Source organism: Terrapene carolina, unplaced genomic scaffold (genome assembly GCF_002925995.2).
Source record: "Terrapene carolina triunguis isolate 2854851 unplaced genomic scaffold, T_m_triunguis-2.0 Scaffold258, whole genome shotgun sequence".
NCBI classification, from domain to species: Eukaryota; Metazoa; Chordata; order Testudines; family Emydidae; genus Terrapene; species Terrapene triunguis.
In genome coordinates this window covers 902697-924066 of record NW_020664609.1, presented here as the reverse complement: position 1 = coordinate 924066, position 21370 = coordinate 902697, and the positions used below count along the sequence as shown (strand labels likewise).

General features: G+C 47.9%; 1 protein-coding gene across 1 annotated transcript in view; it reads left to right on the top strand.

Moving 5' to 3' along the window:
* Window positions 1–21370, top strand: part of TNKS (tankyrase) — a 339823-nt gene that overhangs the window by 42981 nt on the left and 275472 nt on the right. The gene's annotated exons all lie outside the window — the stretch shown is intronic.

Here is a 21370-nt window from a genome sequence, read left to right as displayed (position 1 = left end):
CATTCTTCAAATGGACTCTGCATATTCACACTCCCTGTCCACCTTCCCTTCTTTGGATTCTTAACTATTTGTGTTCTGAAAAAGCTGTAGAAAGGAAGTGAGGGGGTCTGAGTGCTATGCCTTCCCTTTTATAGCCATGCCCTTAGAATTTTCAGGAACAGATAGGGGAGGGATAGGAAGGGTGTGTGAGTGCTCTAATGGGCACTGCTAGTTAGGTTCCACCATCTGAGCTGCACCCTGCCACTGCATCCCAAAAGTGTGAACATGAAGTGTCTATTTAGAAGAACTCCGATTACAAGCAACCTTCATTTGTTACCAATGATAGATAAGAATTAATAAGAAATAAGAAGGTCTTGAGTGTTTACTTAACTAAGTCTCAAAAAACCCTTCCTTTAAAAAGTGGAAGTCAAATCCTAGTGAGGCAAATAGAAAGGAGCATAAACACTGCCAAATTAAGTGCAAGAATGTAATAAGAAAAGCCAAAGAGGAGTTTGAAGAACGGCTAGCCAAAAACTCCAAAGGTAATAACAAAATGTTTAAGTACATCAGAAGCAGGAAGCCTGCTAAACAACCAGTAGGGCCCCTTGATGATCAAGATACAAAAGGAGTGCTTAAAGACGATAAAGTCATTGCGGAGAAACTAAATGGATTCTTTGCTTCAGTCTTCACGGCTGAGGATGTTAGGGAGATTCCCAAAACTGAGCCGGCTTTTGTAGGTGACAAATCTGAGGAACTGTCACAGATTGAAGTGTCACGAGAGGTGGTTTTGGAATTAATTGATAAACTCAACATTAACAAGTCACCGGGACCAGATGGCATTCACCCAAGAGTTCTGAAAGAACTCAAATGTGAAGTTGCGGAACTATTAACTAAGGTTTGTAACCTGTCCTTTAAATCGGCTTCTGTACCAAATGACTGGAAGTTAGCTAATGTAACGCCAATATTTAAAAAGGGCTCTAGAGGTGATCCCGGCAATTACAGACCGGTAAGTCTAACGTCGGTACCGGGCAAATTAGTCGAAACAATAGTTAAGAATAAACTTGTCAGACACAGAGAAAACCATAAACTGTTGAGCAATCATTGTTTCTGTAAAGGGAAATCGTGTCTTACTAATCTATTAGAATTCTTTGAAGGGGTCAACAAATATGTGGACAAGGGAGATCCAGTGGACATAGTGTACTTAGATTTCCAGAAAGCCTTTGACAAGGTCACTCACCAAAGGCTCTTACGTAAATGAAGCTGTCATGGGATAAAAGGGAAGGTCCTTTCATGGATTGAGAACTGGTTAAAAGACAGGGAACAAAGGGTAGGAATTAATGGTAAATTCTCAGAATGGAGACGGGTAACTAGTGGTGTTCCCCAAGGGTCAGTTCTCGGACCAATCCTATTCAACTTATTCATAAATGATCTGGAGAAAGGGGTAAACAGTGAGGTGGCAAAGTTTGCAGATGATACTAAACTGCTAAAGATAGTTAAGACCAAAGCAGACTGTGAAGAACTTCAAAAAGATCTCACAAAACGAAGTGATTGGGCAACAAAATGGCAAATGAAATTTAATGTGGATAAATGTAAAGTAATGCACATTGGAAAAAATAACCCCAACTATACATATACGCTATACAATATGATGGGGGCTAATTTAGCTACAAGAAGTCAGGAAAAAGATCTTGGAGTCATCGTGGATAGTTCTCTGAAAATGTCCACGCAGTGTGCAGAGGCGGTCAAAAAAGCAAACAGGATGTTAGGAATGATTAAAAAGGGGATAGAGAATAAGACTGAGAATATATTATTGCCCTTATATAAATCAATGGTACGCCCACATCTCGAATACTGCATACAGATGTGGTCTCCTCATCTCAAAAAAGATATACTGGCACTTGAAAAGGTTCAGAAAAGGGCAACTAAAATGATTAGGGGTTTGGAACGGGTCCCATATGAGGAGAGATTAAAGAGGCTAGGACTCTTCCGCTTGGAAGAGAGGAGACTAAGGGGGGATATGATAGAGGTATATAAAATTGTGAGTGATGTGGAGAAAGTGGATAAGGAAAAGTTATTTACTTATTCCCATAATACAAGAACTAGGTGTCACCAAATGAAATTAATAGGCAGCAGGTTTAAAACAAATAAAAGGAAGTTCTTCTTCACGCTGCGCACAGTCAACTTATGGAACTCCTTACCTGAGGAGGTTGTGAAGGCTAGGACTATAACAGGGTTTAAAAGAGAACTGGATAAATTCATGGTGGTTAAGTCCATTAATGGCTATTAGCCAGGACAGGTAAGGAATGGTGTCCCTAGCCTCTGTTTGTCAGAGGATGGAGATGGATGGCTGGAGAGAGATCACTTGATCATTGCCTGTTAGGTTCACTCCCTCTGGGGCACCTGGCATTGGCCACTGTCGGTAGACAGGATACTGGGCTAGATGGACGTTTGGTCTGACCCGGTACGGCCGTTCTTATGTTAAACATACTCAAGGACTGGTGAAAGCTGCAATTCTCTAGCTGCCTGCACAATTCAGTTTGGGTAGAAGAATTGTGATTTAGAATGTCATCAAAGGTTAGAAGAGCCTTCAGGATTCTGAAGAACTGTAGTCAAAACGCTAGTAGTGTTGCCTTCCCAGGATGGTAGCCAGCCTGGAACCGTTATCAGTAGGTTTGTTAACTCTGAAAGAAAAAGGTGACAATTTAAATGTTCAGTTTCACCAATGACAACTTTAGCAGACACATTCAGATAATATGCTTATCCTATAATCTCAAAGTCCTGGAATTCTCCACAGGTACCAAAAGTTCCAGCTGTCTTTTATCCAATGACTGAAACATCTACTACTTCCTGCCTTTCCCTGACAATTTTGCCAATGCATCTGTGTGTTATCAATATAAAAAAAATCATATAAATGAAACTTTAATTTAAATTGAAGTGTCTATAGAGCTTCCTTGTGCTACAGGGGTATGCTATAGAAGCCAGAGATCTTGCTGTGTATTAGATGGCCAGCTTGCTGTGGAATGCCTGGGTCCTTGAACATACTGGCACTATTATTGGACCATTTTCTGCACAGTTTTAGAGGAAAACTCACTTTCTAACATTCATTCAAAAGAGCGTATCAAAAAATGGGTTTTAGTTTGTATTTCTGAAAACTACACTTGTAATCTCCATGTTTGAACTGTCCTTATCAGTGTTAGCCAACTCAAATGGAAAATTAATTTATATAATGTTCCATAGCAGAAAGAAAACTAGAGTATTTATTTCCTTTTAACTAGGGCTCCTAGATGCTATGGTGATACAAATAATTTCATTAAGTCCAAACCAGATCAAGGCTTTGAACTGGCTGTTTGTGTGGGTTGTGCAATCTAGCAGTCCCGTGATTCTTTATTTGAGGGCAGAAGGATCCTACCATACTGCCTATAGCCGCTTGGGCTTTCTGTCCTTAATACTTAATCACCTGGTAGGTAGAACTTGTAGCATTTGGGAGGCAATTTCACAGCTACTTCCTATCTGCTCATCTCATTCACCAAATTGCTGATTAGGATGTAAGTGGAACCTGCTTACAGGGAGCTGTTCTGAGCAGCTATTGCATAGCTGCATTTGTGGGAAGTAGAGTTGAGTTCTGCTTCTGTGTTCTAGTATTTTCAAAGCAAAGTCGTCTTGCCAACATGGTGGGATATCTGGAGGTCTTGTGGCCCTCTGTTTGAGGTACTATGTCTAGTTTGGAGTTTTTTGCCCTTGTTAACCTGAGTTGCCTAACATAAATGGTACAGTGTCTAGTCTAGCGTTTACAGACATTTGTTCCAGAATACAAGTGCCTGTAGCTTACCCTAGGACACAGCCTATGGAAACAGTTATGTCCTGGGACAAAGATGTTTATGTAGTGTTCAGACTAACATTCATAATTGTTTTAGCTAACTCAGCTTAACTCCTAAGAACAAAAACTCTAGTCTGGACATACTGTAAGGCAGTGGTTCTCAACCAGGGGTATGTTTACCCCTGGGAATACGCAGCGGTCTTCCAGAGGGTACATCAACTGATCTAGATATTTGCCTAGTTTTACAGCAGGCTACATGAAAACCACTAGCGAAGTCAGTACAAACTGAAAGTTCATAAATGACTTGTTTATACTGCTCTATATACTGTATCAGTGTTTCTCAATCTGAGGGCTACGATTTATTTTATAATTACACCTCTGTCTTGATATAACGCTGTCCTCGGGAGCCAAAAAATCTTACGGCCTTCTAGGTGAAACTGTGTTATATCAAACTTGCTTTGATCCACCGGAGTGCGCAGTCCCGCCCCCCCAGAGCACTGCTTTACCGCGTTATATCCGAATTAGTGTTATATCGGGTTGTGTTATATCAGGGTAGAGGTGTATATGGTAAAGATGAGAAAATAAGCAATTTGTCAGTAACAGTGTGCTGTGACTCTTTTGTATTTTTATATTTGATTTTTGTAAGCTAGTAGTTTTTTAAATGAGGTGAAACTTGGGGTTCACAAGACAAATCAGACTCCTGAAAGGGGTACAGTAGTCTGGAAAGATTGAGAACCACTGCAGGGAGAGGTAACTAAAAAGAGAAAATGGTGAGTTTATAATCTCTAGTCCTGCATTGAAGATGGAATAGAAATGGAGCAATATAAAAAACGCAAAGTGCTTAACTTGAAAGTCTGGTTATAGTCAATTGGATGGGTAGATAAAAAAGATACAATTGCTGTTTAATGGGAGCGGTAGCCAAAGTAAATTCTGAGGGTTTGGGTGGAAGGATGTGCTTGACCACCATTCATCTGTGGTTTCCCTCTCCAACAGAGAACAGACTTAAAGCCCTTGTAAAATACAAGCTCTGGCTGCAGTTACAGCTTTTTGAGATGAAACTTTGTCTTGGATAACCTGTGCAATAACTGAGGCACAAATAACTTGACTTACACACTTAGACTAGCTATCTATATTTTAAGACAAGCTTCAAAAAAATTGTGTATTCCTATGTATAGTGTACTAATGTATTTTATAGTCTAAAATATATTCGTTTGGGGAAGCCTTCTGGACCTTTTAAATTATTCCCTTTGGCCATATGAAAAAGCACTAACTACTGAAATGTATTTTATGCTCTAAGACTGCGACTTCTCCCCACACCATCCTGACTATTTTGATAATGCTGTTCTTCTTCGAGTGCTTGCTCATATCCATTCCAATTAGGTGTGTGCGCGCCGCATGCATGATCGTCGGAGAAATTTCTACCCTAGCAACACCCGGTGGGTCGGCTGTGGAGCCCCCTGGAGTGGCGCCTTCATGGCGCTGGATATATACCCCAGCCGACCCAGCGCCCCCTCAGTTCCTTCTTACCGCACCTGACGGTCGTTGGAACTGTGGAGCGCGGCATAGCTGTTCTCCACTCTCCCTAGCTTATCCTTCAATCTTGTTGAATAGTTCTAGTTTTAGTTGTTTTACTCTTTAGATAGTTATCCATTTCAGTTTTGTTATAGTTGTAAATAGTTAGCGGGGGTTAGGGGGTTGTTCTCCCCCCCTTTTCCCCCGGCGCATAGCCGAGCTCATGCCCAAGGCTCCTGGCTTTAAGCCGTGCGCGTCCTGCGCGAAGCCTATGCCGACGGGTGACCTGCACACCTCCTGCTTGAAGTGCCTCGGGGAATCCCATCAAGCAGATAAGTGCCAGATCTGCAAGGCCTTCAAGCCTAGAACTAGAAAGGAGCGGGACTTTAGGCTTCAGCAGCTCCTAATGGAGGCGGCACTTAGCCCGGATCCTCCCTCGGTGCGCAGCGCCCCGGCGGCCCCGACCGGCACGGCACCGCGGACTGAAGCAGACAAGCCCTCTCGGCACCGGCCGACGTCGGCACCGCGCCCGCCGCAAGGGACTCGGCACCGCTCCCTATCTCCGGGCCATAAGAAAGCCCGTAAGGCGCAGGAGACTGCGGTCCTGAAGACGCCGGCTCCCCCGGTGCCGGGGGTAGAGCCGCGTCCCACCGTGGACCGACAGAAGCAAGTCCCTGCTGCACCGTCGACTCCGGCACCGAGGCCGTTGAGTCCGGTGCACACAGAATCACCACCTCGGTCGGTGGTAGAGCCTTGTCTCCCTTCCACCCCGGAGACATTTGCGACGGCGAGAGACCTTATTGCCCTTACGGAGCCGGCACCGTCTCAACTTCCGGCACCGTTGGCTCCCCGCGCAATGCAATCCAGGGGCAAGCCTGCCCTGGTGTGCCCACCGTCTCTGGCCGTGCACTCTCGGCACCGCTCCAGGTCTCGGAGCAGGTCCAGACGCCGCTCGCAGTCCCGGCGCCGACTATCACCTCGGCACCGGTCGTACTCGCGGCCAAGATCCTCTTCGCGGCACCGATCTACGTCTCGGCACCGTCGCGATCATCGGCACCGGTCGGACTCGAGGCCTAGTTCTCGGCACCGGTATGAGCGCCGCTTGACTTCCAGGCGCTCCCAGTACCAGCTCTTGTCGCGGTCGTCGTCCCGCTCAAGGTCTGGTTCTCGGCACCGACGCGGCTACCGGCACCGATCTCGATCCCGGCACCGCTCACCGGCACCGCGCAGGGACCGATCCCCTTACGACCGGCACCGATCGGCACCGTACCATCCGGAGCCGGTTCCGTCGCGTTCGGCACCGCCTTGGCCCTCGAGATCGGCATCTCGCTCCTCCGAGCGGGCTTCCAGACCTCCTCAGGGTCAGGCGGCTACGGCTGATTTGGGCCATTGGCAGGAGGCGACCGAGGACCCTGCACAGGGACCTGCGCACTGGTCCTTTTGGACTCTGTGGGCCTATCATCAGGCGCAGGGGGCTCCACCACCATCAGCCTCTCGCTCGGCACGTTCCGAGCCCAGGGCCCCGGAGGCCACCATCTCCCGCCCTCCCCCGGGGGGAATGGAGGCTCCCGTGCCTACTCCTACTGCGGCCCTGGACCCAGGGTCAGGCGATGCCCAGCTCCACGAACCCCTGGAGCAGGATCCGCCATTAGACCCCCTGCCGCCGGAGGCATCCTCCTCATCTTCCCCCGATGAGGCGGTAGCGGGCACAACCGCCACAGGCCCGCCCCCTATAGACCTTCGGGCCCACCAGGACCTATTGCGCCGGGTGGCGCGCAATATGGACCTACAGGCGGAGGAGATCGTGAAGGTACAGGACCCGGTCATGAACATTCTCTCAGCCGATGCCCCATCCAGAGTGGCGTTACCGCTCATACGTACCATCCAGGCTAATGCCACTACGATCTGGCAAACCCCTGCCTCTATTCCACCCACAGCCAGAGGGGTGGAAAGAAAGTACTTCGTTCCCTCTAAGGACCACGAGTACCTTTATACCCATCCCCAACCGTGCTCACTGGTGGTGTCGTCAGTGAATGCATGGGAGCGCCACGGCCAGCAGGCTGCAGCGCCCAAATCGAAGGACGCTAAGCGCTTCGATTTGTTTGGACGCAAGGTTTATTCGGCGGGAGGGCTACAACTTAGAGCGGCCAACCAACAGGCGCTCTTAAGCCGCTATAATTTCAATTCCTGGACATCGATGGGGAAATTTAAAGAACTGGTTCCCCAGGAATCAAGGGAAGAGTTCGGGGCCTTAGTAGAGGAGGGTAAGAGGGTGGCACGTACCTCCTTACAGGCCTCCTTAGATATTGCAGACTCGGCCGCTAGAACTCTGGCCTCGGGTATAGCCATGCGGCGAATCTCTTGGCTCCAGGTGTCAGGCTTGCCGCCAGAACTGCAGCAGACCCTGCAGGATCTACCCTTTGAGGGCCAGGGCCTGTTTTCCGAAAAGACGGACTCTCGGCTCCAGAACCTTAAGGACTCAAGGACAATGATGCACTCCCTGGGGATGCATGTCCCAGGTCCTCAGCGCAGACCCTTCAGGCCCCAGCCGCAGAGGTTCTACCCTCCCCCGCTTCGTCCGAGACAGGATTTTGCCAGAAGGCGGGGTCGCGGTGGTAGGCGAAGGTCGACCGGCCCTCAACTGGCTCAAAACCAGGGACCGCCTAGGCCACCTTCAGGCCCTAGGCAGAACTTTTGAAGGTGCGGTCGAGGACGGCACTACAACCAGTACCCAGGATCCAACTCCCCCCTTTCGGGATCGCCTCTCCCGTTTCCACCGTGCTTGGTCCCTTATAACCTCGGACCGTTGGGTCCTTCGCACGGTGGAGAGGGGATACGCTCTCCAGTTTTCCTCGTCCCCCCCATCCCACTCCCCCTCCCCGTCCCTCTTCAGGGACCCTTCTCACGAGCAACTCCTTACACAGGAGGTTTTTGGGCTCCTCTCTATGGGGGCAATAGAGGAGGTTCCACCAGAGTTAAGGGGCAGGGGGTTTTATTCCCGCTACTTCCTGATCCCCAAGTCAAAAGGGGGTCTACGGCCCATCTTAGACTTGCGCGGACTCAACAAATTCATAGTAAAGTTGAAGTTCCGCATGGTATCATTGGGGACCATTATCCCTTCCCTGGATCCTGGAGACTGGTTCGCCGCCCTCGACATGAAGGACGCATATTTCCATATAGCAATCTATCCGCCTCACAGACGCTTCCTGCGATTTGTAGTAAACATGGTGCACTACCAATTTGCAGTCCTCCCCTTCGGCTTGTCCTCGGCTCCCAGAGTGTTCACAAAGTGTGTGGCGGTCGTCGCGGCATACCTTCGTCGACAAGGGGTACAGGTGTTCCCGTATTTGGACGACTGGCTCGTACGCGGCCGCACCAGAGACCAAGTTCAAGCTCACGTCCACATAGTGACACAAACTTTCCACGAGCTGGGCATTCTACTCAACAGAGAGAAGTCCACTCTAGTGCCAACCCAGAGGTTAGAATTCATTGGGGCAATCCTCAACTCCAGATGTGCCCGAGTCATTCTGCCAAACAACCGCTTTCATACCATCACAAGCGTCATTCAAGGACTCAGGGCATTTCCGATTACCACAATAAGGACATGCCTCGCCCTGTTGGGTCACATGGCCTCGTGCACCTACGTAACCAGGCATGCCAGACTACGGCTTCGCCCACTTCAGGCTTGGGTATCATCGGTGTACCGTCCTCACCGGGACAACCTGAACATGGTGGTCACGGTTCCGTGCTCGGTGTTGACCTCCCTCACCTGGTGGTTGGATCGCACGGCGGTCTGTGCAGGAGTGCTGTTTCACGCCCCACAACCCTCCCTCCACCTGGTCACGGACGCTTCATCTCTAGGGTGGAGCGCTCACCTCGGGGAGCACCACACCCAGGGCCTGTGGTCCGCATCCCAACTAGCCCTGCACATCAACGTCCGAGAGCTGATGGCGGTGCGCCTAGCCTGCCAGGCATTCCTCAATCTCCTACAAGGCCGTTGCGTGTTGGTTCTCACCGACAACACCACGGCCATGTTTTACATCAACAAGCAAGGCGGAGCCCACTCATCGCTCCTATGCCAAGAAGCCATTCGCCTGTGGGACTTCTGCATCGCCCACTCGATACATCTCACGGCCTCGTTCCTTCCTGGAGTCCAGAATACGCTGGCGGACCGTCTCAGCAGGTCCTTCCAGACACACGAGTGGTCAATTCGCCCGGACATCATCTATTCCGTCTTCCAGAGGTGGGGATTTCCCCAGGTCGACCTGTTCGCATCTCGAGCCAACAGGAAGTGCCAGGCATTCTGCTCCCTACACGGGCGAGCTCTAGGCTCTCTGTCGGACGCCTTCCTTCTAACGTGGAAAGACCACCTGTTCTACGCCTTTCCTCCATTTCCGCTGGTCCACAGGGTACTGCTCAAGATCCGCAGAGACCAGGCACAAGTTATTCTAGTAGCTCCAGCTTGGCCAAGGCAGCACTGGTACACCACACTGTTGGAGCTTTCGGTTCAAACACCGATCACGCTCCCCTTGAGTCCAGATCTCATCTCTCAGGACCACGGCCGACTGTGTCACCCCGACCTGCAACCGCTCCACCTCACAGCGTGGATGCTCCATGGCTGAGTCAGACAGAGCTGCAATACTCGCAGTCCGTCCAGCAGATTCTGCTGGGAAGTAGAAAGCCCTCTACACGGACCACTTACTTAGCCAAGTGGAAACGTTTCTCCTGTTGGTGTGAGCAACGAGCTACGTCCCCCTTGCAGGCGCCTATTCCTCTCATACTAGAATATCTCCTGTCCCTAAGACAGCAGGGCTTGGCGATATCTTCAATCAGGGTTCACCTTGCCGCCATTTCGGCATTCCACCCAGGAGAACTCGCGTCCTCGGTCTTCTCTAACCCGATGGTCGTTAGATTCCTCAAGGGCTTAGACCGGCTGTACCCACAGCAACGCCAGCCGGTTCCGACGTGGGACCTCAACCTCGTTCTCTCCAGGCTCACAGGGCCTCCGTTTGAACCATTGGCGACCTGTTCACTCCTGTACTTATCCTGGAAGACAGCCTTCCTCGTAGCCATCACCTCAGCACGGCGCGTTTCTGAACTCAGAGCGCTTACGTCCGAACCCCCATACACGGTGTTCCACAAGGACAAGGTGCAGCTTTGCCCCCACCCTGCCTTTCTTCCCAAGGTGGTCTCACCTTTCCACGTGAACCAGGATATCTTTCTTCCAGTCTTCCATCCAAAGCCACACGCTACTCGTCAAGACCAGCGTTTGCATTCTTTGGACGTACGCAGGGCCCTGGCTTTCTATATTGACCGTACAAAGCCATTTAGGAAGACGACACAACTCTTCGTTGCGGTGGCCGACCGGATGAAAGGCTCACCGATCTCCTCACAGTGCCTCTCCTCTTGGATCACGTCCTGTATTCGTGCTTGCTACGACCTGGCCGGTGTCCCGACGCCGCACCTCACCGCACACTCCACGAGGGGACAGGCCTCCTCGACTGCCTTCCTGGCTCAAGTCCCGATCCAGGACAGTTGTAGAGCTGCAGTTTGGTCATCGGTCCACACATTCGCTGCTCACTATGCGCTGGTGCAACAATCCAGAGACGATGCTGCATTCGGGTCAGCGGTTCTGCACACAGCAATATCTCACTCCGACCCCGCCACCTAGGTAGGGCTTGGGAGTCACCTAATTGGAATGGATATGAGCAAGCACTCGAAGAAGAAAAGACGGTTACTCACCGTTGTAACTGTTGTTCTTCGAGATGTGTTGCTCATATCCATTCCACACCCTCCCCCCTTCCCCACTGTCGGAGTAGCCGGCAAGAAGGAACTGAGGGGGCGCTGGGTCGGCTGGGGTATATATCCAGCGCCATGAAGGCGCCACTCCAGGGGGCTCCACAGCCAACCCACCGGGTGTTGCTAGGGTAGAAACTTCTCCGACGATCGTGCACGCGGCGCGCACACACCTAATTGGAATGGATATGAGCAACACATCTCGAAGAACAACAGTTACAACGGTGAGTAACCGTCTTTTATATGCTTTCAGTGTAAAAAATCTGCAGCATATAGAAAACTGAAAAGATGGTGTGAGGGCAATGCAAAAATCCTCTTTTAAACTAGTCTTGGACATTCCTGCAGAAACTCTTTAAACATTTCTAACTTATCACTGTGTTATTTGCAGCAAATAAGGCAATGGTTTGTTGTGAGGCGATGCAAGCTAATTGTGTATCTGGCTCAGACTGTTGTTTGCTAGCAAAGGAGTGTGTGTGTGTGTGTGTGTGTGTGTGTGTGTGTAAAAACAACACCCAAGTGTCGTTAGTGACAGTAACTTCCAGTAACTGAAGATGCTTCAGGTTCTGAAAGGATCTGTGCTCACTCTCTTTACCAGAAGAGGAGAGGAATTTTTTTTCAAGGGAGCTGTAGCCTGATCCTTTTTAGTGGTTAATAATTGTATTGATTCCTGTAGCGGGGCAGTTACCTGCTCTGGTGGAAAAAGGTTAGGCTGATTGGGGTGTGGCCCCAGCTGTGGCTGCTTTCCCAATCAGGCCACAACTGGCCCTGTTATAAGGGCTCAGGGAGGAGCTGGGTCAGTCTCTCTCTAGCTGTGGAGAGAGAAGGACCTAGCTGCCTGGGAATAGGGTACCGGGAGCGGCGCAGTGCTGGGGAAGGGTAAGAGGAGCTGGGGAGCTCTAGCCTGGCAACTACCCAGGCTGAGGCCTTGATAAAGGCCTATGCGGGTACTGGGGCAGGGAGGTGCAGGACGGTTAGGCAGAGGCAGCTGGTCCATCCTCCTTGCCAATGAGAGTGGCCATGACAGACTGCAGTTTGCTGCAGTGAGCGGGGGCTAGATGATGACTGGCAGTAGCCACTGAGGTAAAGTGGGTGTAGAGGGTTGGGGGTTTCCCTGAGAGGGGAGACCCAGAGCATGGGGTACTATGGTGGGCAGAGCCCCAGGGTAAGGAGCACCGGGGTCCGAGAGGGGCACGGGGGCCTGAGGCAGACTGGCCACCAGGAGGCGCTCTGAGTGCTGGACGAGCTGATTCCCAGGACGATCAGCAGTAGATCACGCCAGTGAGTCTCAACCCTGTTACAATTCGCAGTTGGTACTAATTTAATGAGTTTTAGGGGTAATATGGTTCTTGTCCCAGAATCAGGCTCCACAGAATTAAAACTGACAACTTCAGTATCTTGTAGGGAACCTTGAGATGTGTGGCAAAGACACTTGCACTGAGGGCAAAGCCAAGCCGTGGCTATTTTTATTAAAACAATCAGTAAAGACAGGAAAGCTCCAGACCACATAAACAAGAAGCAGAAATACAGTATTAGGTATATCTTTGGTGTCATTCCCTATATCTGCTCATATACTTGCATAATCACATCCTTCCTTGGGGATCTGGTGGTGAGAGACAAGCCCTGTCCCTGGCATGCCAAATGAGTCTGGTGGTCCAGAACACCGAAGGTTGGTGGTAGATAACAATACAGAGTTGAAGGATGAAAAGCTAGCAGTGCCCCCTTCTCCCCCCCAAAGCACATGGTAGATTGGTCTGTTATAGGGCCTGGGCACTATCATGAATGTTCATTCTGATGCCCAGTCTTCTATGTCCAAATCTAACTGCCTAACCTTCATAATAGTGGGGTACACTTAACCTGTAGGATAACATATTAATGCCTTTTAGCCCATTATTATATACATCACCTATGTTTAAATCTACCAGCAATTCTATCCTAAAATATCTAAGCCCAGTATCAGTTCAGTGTTCTTGTGGTTGTCTGGTATCATTATGTACCAGCTCCTTCTATTGAGCAAGCTATTCCCAGTTCCCCGAAATCTAGGGTAACTGTTGGGCCATTTGATCTATGCTAAGGGTCAAAGGCCTACCGTATATACTCGTTCATTAGCCCGTTCGTTTATAAGCCGACCCCCCCCAAAATGGATATGTAAAAATAGCAAAAACTGTATGACCCTTTCGTAAGCCGACCCTATATTTCAGGGGTTGGAAAACTTTGGCTCCCGGCCCGTCAGGGTAAGCCGCTGGCGGATCAGGACGTTTTGTTTACCTGGAGCATCTGCAGGCATGGAGCCCCTCAGCTCCCTGTGGCTGCAGTTCGCCATTCCCAGCCAGTGGGAGCTGCGGAAGTGGCGCGCAGGGAGCTGAGGGGCTCCATGCCTGCAGACGCTCTAGGTAAACAAAACGACAACGTATTTGATGTATTAGAACCTTTGGTACGCGGCACGCCAGGGTAAGCACCCTGGCGGGCTGGGCCCGGCCGGTTTGTTTACCTGCCGTGTCCACAGGTTCAGCCGATGGCGGCTCCCACTGGCCGCGGTTTGCCGCTCCAGGCCAAGGGGGGCGGCGGGAAGTGGTGCGGGCCGAGGGATGTGCTGGCTGCCGCTTCCCGCTGCTCCCATTGGCCTGGAGCAGCGAACCGCGGCCAGTGGGAGCCGCGATCGGCTGAACCTGTGGACGCGGCAGGTAAACAAACCGTCCCGGCCCGCCAGGGTGCAGTGTATTGTTTGGATGCTTTCAAAATGCTGAGAGAAATATAGTTTGGGAATATATGATGCTCAGAGCTAGTACCTAGATTTATGTGCTACCAGGTCCTGGGTTAACAAAGTACAGCATCCCTTGTAGGTATAATCTTCTAGAGAAAAGTAGTAGAGAGTAATTTTATACTGTGATTCAAAATGCATTTGGCAAAAATGTCACCACCTTCACAGCTAGATCTACAGGGAGTAGGCTAGATTGCATTTTGACAATGCCGTTTCCCTGAGTCACCATATTGCATTGATGGGTAGGGGAGAAGACACCAATTCTAGTTTGCGTGAGAGAGCTGAAATAGTCACTAGGCTGTAAAGTGATTTTTTTTCTTGTAAAATCTCAACCTGTTATCTGTAAATGTGATTAATAGATTATAAAGCCGGAAGGGACCAATGTGATCATCTAGTTTGATCTCCTGTGTAACACAGGCGATAGAACTTCCCTCAGTTAATTCTTATTTGAACTAGAGCATATCTTTTAGAAGAAAAATCCTATCTTAATTTAAAAATTGCCAGTGATGGTGAATTCACCACAACTTTTGGTAAGTTCTAATGGTTAATTACTCTCACTGTTAAAAATGTGCATCTTATTTTCACTCTGAATTTGCCTACCTTCAATTTTTTTTTTAATATGGAGATATCTCATAGAACTGGAAGGGACCCCGAAAAGTTATTGAGTCCAGCCCCCTGCCTTCACTAGCAGGACCAAGTACTGATTTTGCCCCAGATCCCTAGGTGGCCCCCTCAAGGACTGAATTCACAACCCTGGGTTTATCAGGCCAATGCTCAAACCACTGAACTATCCCTCCCCCCTGGAGCTCGTTAGCTCTTTGTCTGCTAAATTGAAGAGCCCATTATCAAATTTCTGTTCCCTGTGTACAGACTTACAAAATGTGACAAGTATCAGAGGGGTAGCCGTGTTAATCAGAATCTGTAAAAAGCAACAGAGGGTCCTGTGGCACCTTTAAGACTAACAGAAGTATTGGGAGCATAAGCTTTCATGGGTAAGAACCTCACTTCTTCAGATGCAAGTAATGGAAATCTTCAGAGGCAGGTATAAATCAGTATGGAGATAACGAGGTTATCTCCATACTGATATATACCTGCCTCTGAAGATTTCCATTACTTGCATCTGAAAAAATGTGACAAGTCACTCTTTAAATTTCTCTCTATTAAACTGAATAGATTGAGCTCCTGGAGTTAACAGAGTGATGTGGTGAAAAAGGCAAATATTTTGGGATTTATTAACAGATGTGTCTTAGGTAATTGTTCTGCTATACTCAGTACTGGTGAGGTTTCAACTGGAGTATGGTGTCCCAGTTTTGGGCACCACTCTCTAGGATCTGAACAAATTGGGGAGAGTCCAGAGGAGAGTGACAGTGAAGAAAGGCTTTGAACACATGACCTATGGGGAAAGGTTGAAAGAATTGGGCATGTTTAGCCTGGAGAAGAGAAGACTTTGTGGGTCATGTGGCATGGTAACAGTTTTCAAATATGTAAAAGGCTGTTAACAAAGAGGGCTGTGATCGGTTGTAGGTCCACCAAGTGTAGGAGAAGAAGAAATCAGCTTAATTTGCAGCATGGGAGATTCAGGTTAGATATAAGGAAAAACTTTCTAACTATAAGGATAGTTAAGCATTGGAACAGGCTACCTAGGGAGGTTGCAGAATCCCCGCCCTTGGAGGTTTTTAAGAAAAGGTAAGAGAAACACCTGCCAGGAATGGTCTAGGTCAGTGGTTCTCAACCCGAGTTAGCACACAGCCCATGTGACATCCTCAGGGCCATACAGTTAGTATATACATTGTGTGGATGCGGCCCACATAACACAGAGAGAAGTGCAGCCCACAATGGTAAATAGATTGAGAACCACTGGTCTAGGTATACTTAATCCTGACTCAGTGCAGAGGAACGGACTAGATGACCTCCTAGTCCCTTCCAGACCTAAATTTATTATTGCTGCTTTATATTTAGCTGTTAATGATAGATATCGCTTTTAAATAGTTTTTTTTAATAAAATAATCTTTGCTTAAAACTTTAATACAAGGCCTCATCCAATTAGAAGCATTTTAAAGAAATAGCTTTAAATTGGATTTTAGTATTAAAAATATTAAGCAAACAAAGATCAGTGGCTCAGATTATCTGTATTGCATGAAATTAGAACGTGTTGCAGTCCCTTTCCCAATCACGGTTAGAAATATGTTCACAGTACTTGCTGTGGTTGCTGTAGTGTTTCCAAACCTCAGGATGAAACTGGCCCAGATTATTAGGTTAATATTTCTCTCTGTCCTGCTGGGGAAATAGGGTGGCTAGAGAGAGATGTTTTGGGAGGGGTGGGGTAGAGGGGGAATAGGATGGAAGTAATTAAGGGAATGTCTACACAGCAAGAGAAAGACCCACCGTAACGAATCTGAGCCCAGATCAACTTACTTGGGCCCCTGGTGTTTGTGTTGTGGAGCTAAAAAATAGCAGTGTGGACATTTGGCCTCGGGCTGGAGCCCAGGCTCTGAAACCCAGCAAGGGGGGATGGTCTGGAGTACAGGCTCCAGCCCGAGGTCGAACATCTGCACTGCTATTTTTAGCACTGCGGCTTGAGTCCCGTGAGCCAGAATCCATTGACCTGGGCTCTGAGACTCGCTACCACGTCCCTTTTTTTTTTTTTTTTTTTTGCTGTGTACCCTGAGAAGAGAAAATCCCCTCCCTCCATTGCTCCCTCCTACCAAGGAAAAAATGGAGAGTAAACTAAAGGAGGTAGGTGATGGGGAATGGGAAGGACATGAGGCATTGACCACAGATCAATACTAATGAAATTAAGATATTTGAAAAAGAGAAATGAACAAAATCAAAAGGAGCTAAAAGTGTACAATAGAAAAAACATTCTGAAGACTGATTTAATTAAATCCATTTTATGAACAATAAAACGAACTCATTTGTAATAAAATTACTTCATATGTATCCCAATTAAGGAAAAAAAATACTGTAATCTGAAAACCACTTGAGCAATAACCTTAGGGACTTCGGTGTTCCTGGATCACGTATCTTGCTAAACACTAACACTTTGTTGGCCAGTAGCCACTTCTGTACTTCCAGACATCACCTGGCTCAGACAAAATCCTCATGAGAAATATTGGTACTAAAAGAATGCAGAGGACAATAAGAATTTATGCCCATGATGAGTAAATACCTGTTCCTCTCTCAGCTAGTATCCCCAGTGCACCAAACCATCACTTCTCTGATGTCCCCATTAGTTTTTGCAGGATTGCGGAAATTCTTTGATAGTTAAGATAACATTCTGAATGAGTCAATGCTGTATTCCTGTACTGAGACTGCAGATAGCTCTTGGATGCTGTGAGTGATCCAGTTGTGTATAACTTTGTTCCATTCCTGACTGGGCCACAGACTTTCTAGGTGGTGCTGGATGAGTCATTTAGATCAAAATTTCACAGTTGACCACTGTCGGTTCCCTGTTTCTGGTTGCCCAACATGGAACATCTGATGCCTGATTTGCAGAAGTGCTGATTGCTCGCAGCTGTAGCTGATGTAAATAGTAGTTGTGGATGCTCAGCAGTTCTTGACAGCAAGGCGGTGCATGCTGGTAGGATGAGCATAGGGTTGGAATTCAGTTGGCCCTGACTCTGCCACTAGTTCACAATATGGCATTGGGCTCTTTTATTTCAGGTTGAGGGTCTTAAATAGCTTCAGCTTCTATTGATGATAGTGTGAATGAAAACAGATTATTTTGATGAAAGTCTGTGTGTACAAGCCCGTAGATATTCTGTTCCACCGTATTGGAAGACTACTTCCATTTTTGTTGTCTTGTAGTTACTCAGGAAAGCTTTCATTGTATCTTGCCAGGGAAAATTTGGAAAGGTAAGAATGCTTTATATTTAAATGTGAAACTATTTACTCAATATTTGTTAAAAGAAAGACAATTTTTAACAGCAAAATGATCAAGTTCAGTTGTTTTGAAGTGTGAGGTTAAACAGCAAAATGATCAAGTTCAGTAGTTTTGAAAATAACCATGCCAAGTGGTTAGGCCATGTCTACACTTACAAGCTTATAGGAGCACAGCTGTACCGATACAGCTGTGCCACTGTAAGAGTGCTCTTATAGCCGTGTTATGCTGATGGGAGAGAGTTCTCCTGTTGGCATAATAAAACCAGCTTTTCAGTGGGAGAGCGTCTCCCACTGACTTAGGCTAGGTCTACACTACAGCGGGGGTCCGACCTAAGATACGCAACTTCAGCTACGTGAATACCGTAGCTGAAGTTGCGTATTTTAGGTCGACTTTACCTGGCTGTGAGGACGGGGGAAAGTCGACCGCTGCCGTCGACTCCGCTGCCGCCTCTTGCCGTGGTGGATTTCCGGAGTCGACGGCAGAGCGATCAGGGATCGATTTTATCGCGTCTTCACTAGACGCGATAAGTCGATCCCAGAAAATCGATTGCCTGCCGCCGGACCCTCCGGTAAGTGTAGATGTACCCTTAGCAATGTGCACACGAGTGCCTATGCTGGCAGAAGTTATGTTGCTCAGATGTGTGTGTGTTTTCTCACCCCTGAGTGACAGAAGTTTTGCTGACATAAGTGCTAGTGTAGACGTGGTTTTACTGTCATGGTTCATTCCTGCTATAACAAGTTGGGAGTAACCTGAAGCACTTAGCAGCAGTTGTAATTCATGCTCTATGTAACCTTGTAACTCATTTGTTGAGGGGGAGAAAGGAATTTGACCTTTCTGTTAACTATCTGTTGTACTGATTGCTGTAGTAACAAATGTAATTAAAATAAACTTCTTATGTGTCACGTGAAGAAATGTGAGGCATCAGTGAAGACCAGGAATCTGTATAGGTTAAGGATCATAATGGTCGTGAATGCACTTGAATTCCATGTTAAGATGTTGGATAGTTAAGTTTACAGGATTTTGATTTCCTCATATTTTATATCAAGGATCAGTTAAAAGAAAACTGTTCTGTACTTGTTTTACAAAAGTTTGTGGAAAAGGTCTAATGACTAGGTAATGGTATTGTTTATACCTGTTGTATTTTGACTGCCAGACTTTAAAAAATGTTTGAATTAAATACAAATTTGGAAGGGGATACTGTCTAGTGATATTTCTGTATTGTGGAGCTACAAAATGGGATTTTCACTCAGCAGTAATTCTGCATTATGACGCAGTCTTTAATTATGTGATTGCATACTAACTTTTTTCCCCACAGGACCCCTGCATCATACAGTGCACAGGATGGGACCTGCTCTGGGAATGAATCAGGGTTGTGTAGTAAAAGAGGCAATTGTCTGTAGGACCCCTGCCTTGTGTTGCTGAAATTGGAAGGTGTGTGGTGAATGAGGTAGAAGACTACAGGAGGATGGTCTCATGATTAAGGCACCAGAGGGCAATGAGAAGCGTTTTGCCAGTGGGTTTCACAGATGTCTGCTGGCAGCAGAGCAGACTCAGAAATTTTGCATTCCATTTCAGGTTCTAGAGGCGAGAATAGGGTGTATACTCCAGTGGTCACAGACCCTTCTGCATTTGTCACCTCCAGCCTGTCTCTGTTCCAGTCTCTGAATCTAGTCAGTCCTAATCTCCATACACTCACCCCACCCTACCCCCGACGACACCTCCCATCGCACTTTTGGGGTATGTCTACACTGCCCATGTTACAGCGCGGCTGCGGCAGCGTGGTGACATGGGTAATGTAGATGCGTTTTATTGCCAGGGGAGAGCTCTCCCGGCGATAAAAAAAAAAAACCACCCTTAACGAGCAGTGTTAGCTTTATCGCTGTCTATACTGGTGCTTTTCAGTGCTAAAACTTTTGTCACTCAGGTGGGTGTTTTTTCACCCCCCCAAACTACTAAAGTTTTAGCGCTGAAGGTGGCAGTGTAGACACAGCTAGCCCTTTTCTCCCATAGCAGACTCCCTATTAGATTTCCACTTGCTTCCCCGCTCCTCCCATTCCCAAACCCTGACTACCAGTCTCCCTCTTTGGGGTCTTGGTTGTGTGTCCCCTCTAACCCCTTTCCAATCTCTTCCCCCCCCCCCGCCCCAGCTCCTTGTCTCAGTCTTCCTGCCTAGCGAGTTCCAGTCCCCTGCCCCCAACCTCCTCATCTGATCTCTCTCTCTCCCCCCTTCTTAGTATTCTACCCTCTGCTTCTCCTCTCTAGCTCCCAGTCTCAGTACCCTTTCCCTGGCTCCTTGTACCAATCTACTCCCTTCCCTAGGTCCAGGTCTTGTCTCCTCTGCATCTGAGACAGGTTGCTTTTTCCTCCATGATACCTGGGCCTAGTGGGGGGAGCATTGACAGTGCAGACTATCTCCCTTTCCTCATTTTTTCTGCCTGGTGCCATCAGGATCATCAGTTGCAGAGAAACGCTAACAAGTTTCTTCTGAGCATGTGCTAAGATTATTCAAAGGCTCATAACGTGGCCAAATTTTGAGTTTCCTGCCCAGAACACGGGACCTCCTGGTCAACTTCCTCTTGGCCCTGGCTAAACTGTCCATTTATAAAACCAGGGAGAGGAGGTTGGACGATGGAGGCTCCTGTGACTGTGGGGCCTATTTCCGGTCCTCTGTCCGTTCACGTATCCGGGCAGAGTTCCTCTGGGCGGCGTCCACTGGCTCCCTTGACACCTTTGAGGAGCAGTGGGCGCTGTCCGGGGTTCTCTGCTCGGTGTCCCCGTCAGGCTCCCTTCTTTTGACCCTTTGATCGCACTCCTGTCCCTGTTTTTACATTAGTTGTCCCCCGTAATTATTTGAGTTTCAGGCCCTGTGGATCCTCCCTTTAGGCTGGGGGGGGACCCTTTAGCAGTGGGTGGGCTTACGCCCGCCCACTTCCTGAACCCCAATATGTACAGCAAAAGGCACATCTGACACCAGGACCCACGCCCCCTGCCACGTTTCAGGTCCCTGTTCTAAAGCATGAAAGTACTAGAGCTTTTCAACAAAACAGCTGTACGGCTTTAACATGGGCAAAACAACATCTTTTTTCAATCTCATTCTTTGATACAGACAAACTACTTTTGTTGAAACTTTCACCCAAAAATTAAGACTGAGGCAGAAGCCTGGCATAGGAAATAGCCTAAATAATTAAAGTTTAGCAAAGTTATAAACAACTAAAACCAGGGTCGTCTTATGGGGACATGTCCAACAAACTTCAGTGTAGGTGGTGCTCCTAGCTCAGTCTGTAATAAAGCAGGTGTTTTCTTTGAAGAATCTCTCACTAGTTAGATATGATTATTACTGACTAGTTGGTTTTGTGCTGGATCAGTTAATTTTCCCTTTCTGGAATCCTGTCAGTTTAATGTTTGGCGTTTTATCAGTTGCAAGATGAAATACCTCCCAGTACTTTTTCATCATAAATCCATTGTAGTCTTGCAGCTTCATGACAAGCATTGTTGCTTGAGCTGCCCCAAATACCTGCTTTTCTTCTTAACTATAGTGTCCTTGAGACTGATTCTGCACTGTCTTGGACACTCTACTATCATTCACACCTGTGTAAAGTGGGTATAAAATGGTCATTCAGAATTG